Genomic DNA, 3,123 nt, shown 5'->3' with positions numbered 1-3,123 from the left:
TCTGCTATACTGAACATAGTTGGGGAACGACCGGTTTCTCGCCGACAATGCATCGCTTGGTCTTCCAGTATCTTCCTTGACGACGAACATGAACAGAAAGCGACAGACGGTCGCTTGGTCACATGACCACGTGGACTTGGAGCTTGTGGGGACGTCTGCCTCCTTAACATCACCAGAGGGCGGTATTCTCTTGAAAAAAACACCCAAGGAATTTTGGCGCTTCTTGTTTGACCAATCAGCACCTTCGTCGGCGCCCCATTGTTAGGTAGCAGCGTGCGACTGTGCAGGGCCTTACCATGAGGGCTCACGTCGGCTGAGGCGAGGCTGCTGCCACCGAAACACGTACACACATCCCGGCCCAACTGTTGATACAAGTATCCAAGACCACGAACACAAATCAGCGTTGCGCCTCGCCTGTTTAACCCAGTCAACAATGCAGCCGTAATTACACTTTATACAAGAACGATTGACAGACACACTATCAAGAGAAAAACTCTCCACACTTGTACCTTCCCCTCACCCAAACCTCGTTACACGATTACAACACCGCGCACGCGGTCCAGCTTATACAACTATCAATTTATCAACTACAATGACAAATCAAGCAAGCTGTCTGCTGAAGAACCACTTATGCAACATTTAGCACTTTTTGTTCAGGTGTAATCCCACTGAGGTCATTTTCAGTGAAATAAACTTAGGATGTGCTTTTGCGCGCATAACCCGTGTATAGAAGCGCTTGAACACATTAGCATGGGAATCAATGTTAATACTGGGGAGTGCAATACGAGAGCTCTGCGTGCGTTCACAACGCGCTTATCCCTATCAATGTTACCAGGTTGTATCCTTGGGCTTGAGATCGACAGCGTAATATCGCACTAAGGCAGTAAAAATTCATAGTACAGTCTACGTTTTTAAGTATGATTCTTCAACCTCTGAATCCACTACACAATGGGAACGGGTCGTGAAGCGATCAACCAACATTCATCCTCGAGGCGGTGTGATGAGGGAGAAGATTTCTGTGTTTTGCCTCCCACGCAAATCGATACAGTGTATGACACCCGAGTTATGAGGTCTTGTCTATTTAAACGTGATATATGGGAGAAACGTGATTACTCTTTCCAACAAACCAGTATACACTTGCCTAACATCAGAGTGAACCATAAACTTTAACACAGGACAAGCCGCAAACATTCCACTAACTCACTGATTGACAGCCCTGACCTTGAGTTGTATTAACTTGCTAACCGTGACTTTAACGGGCTTTTCTTAAAGATAAACGAATATTATGAATAATAAAAAAACTATAACTCTATCAGTAGAATATAATTTAACGCACACGTGTTTGATGAAGGAAATCGATATTAATTTTAATTGAGCAAGTACATGTAATCAGTTTAAGTGTATATATAGAAAGTTTATTCATACATATATATAATTATGTCTGCATGTACACGGTATTGTATACTGGGTCATATCTCTATTCAAACACATGTAAACGACTGTCTGGATATACAATGCTTGACATAGACAAACGTCTGGTCACCATGGATGCAGAGAGTCTGCAACACATAATTACTTAGCTACTATAATAATGCTGATCCGATCTTGCAAAGGTTCACAGATGGTTCATGGCCGCTTTGAACAATATTTCGGTAATATATCGGATCAGTTCTATGTGGGAGGAAAGGCCGAAGTGATAAAAGTCTTAGACGTTTACCATTATTCCCATGAGCACGGGTATGATGCTGACCATATTATCAAGGCGAATCTGGGATTCAAACCCACGATCATAGGTTTCTGACACGTCTAAGGGACGCAACTCTGTGACCCAGGTTCATATGTAGTTCAGTATTTACATACACCTTTTATTTCAGTCCTGAGACTTGTCGTGCCTTACTCAGTTGATATTCAAAGTAAAAATTGATCCCCAACATTCATGTTGTAAGAGATACGTAGGCTTAGATTACCAATGTGATCTTACTGGTTGTGTGTCGTCGTTCCTGACGGCGTGGAAAGTTGCCCTTGCTATCAGCCAGTGCTTGATCTGGTCCACTCGATTATCCACACACTCCACGATTTTCAGGTAGTAATGCTGACTTCAGAGTACAATAGCGTTCACTCACCCATTCTGTGTTCAACATTCCTGAGCATAAACAACATACATGGTCCAAGTTTAAGGATTGCACGTCAATGCTTGATCTGGGAATACCATTCACATCTGATTCAGCCTCCATTTGAGAGAATGGAATAATTATCATACTACTATATATCAGGTGAGTTGAAATGGGGTTTATCTTCGCGATCACGATGATTGCACTTATTCATTACTAGTCCGGACTTCTGCCGGTTTTATAGCGCTGTCCACCTAAGCTACGATGCCGCAGTTTAACATGGATATCCAACTCAGACACAGTATAGTGGCTCCCAGTTGACCAGTCCTTGTTTTAGCCCCTTAATGCCGAGTAGTGAAACAACAAGTACCATATGTTGACGTCATTTGGTAGAACCACCAACCCTTGGCTCTCCGGGCAGATGCTTTCTGTCAGAAACCTGACACTGTGGACACATGTTGTCAGTCGTCACAGTAGATGGTATACCAACAAGGTTTCATTTAAAGGCAGGCATCAAGCGCTTATTCTAAACGCTGCCTCATCCTTGAACAAGGCTTGCATTGCCGTTCTATTTCAGCGTTTATTATTTTCTAATTGGTAGTTCCACACAAATGCTAGAAAAGGAATTCCATTGTGACGTATTTATGTCACGTGTTACTTTAGGTCTTCCAGCCTGTGGGTATTAGTCGATTGCTTCCTGAAAGACATATCTTCTAAAACACGTCAACGAGAACACTAGATTTACAATACATATTGCCTTTTGTTTGGATTGTTTGTCAACTGAGAGGATGAAATATATTTAAGCCTTTTGCGATACTGTGAAATCCTTTATTCCGGACGTTACCGTTTCGTGTTAAATGTTTCGGATTAACCTATTTCCGGATTAACGAAACACTGTTAAGGCTTAAAGCATGATTATTGGCTTTCCTAACGATTGTTAGGAAAGCGAGTTTTCTGGATCGACAGGGCCCGGGTAATCGGGGTTTCCCTGTAATTTGTTCATAGTGTACGG

The sequence above is a fragment of the Haliotis cracherodii genome, unplaced genomic scaffold (assembly GCF_022045235.1).
Source record: "Haliotis cracherodii isolate W230 unplaced genomic scaffold, xgHalCrac1.p SCAF_2, whole genome shotgun sequence".
In the NCBI taxonomy this organism is placed as follows: domain Eukaryota; kingdom Metazoa; phylum Mollusca; class Gastropoda; order Lepetellida; family Haliotidae; genus Haliotis; species Haliotis cracherodii.
This window is presented reverse-complemented; position numbering follows the sequence as displayed.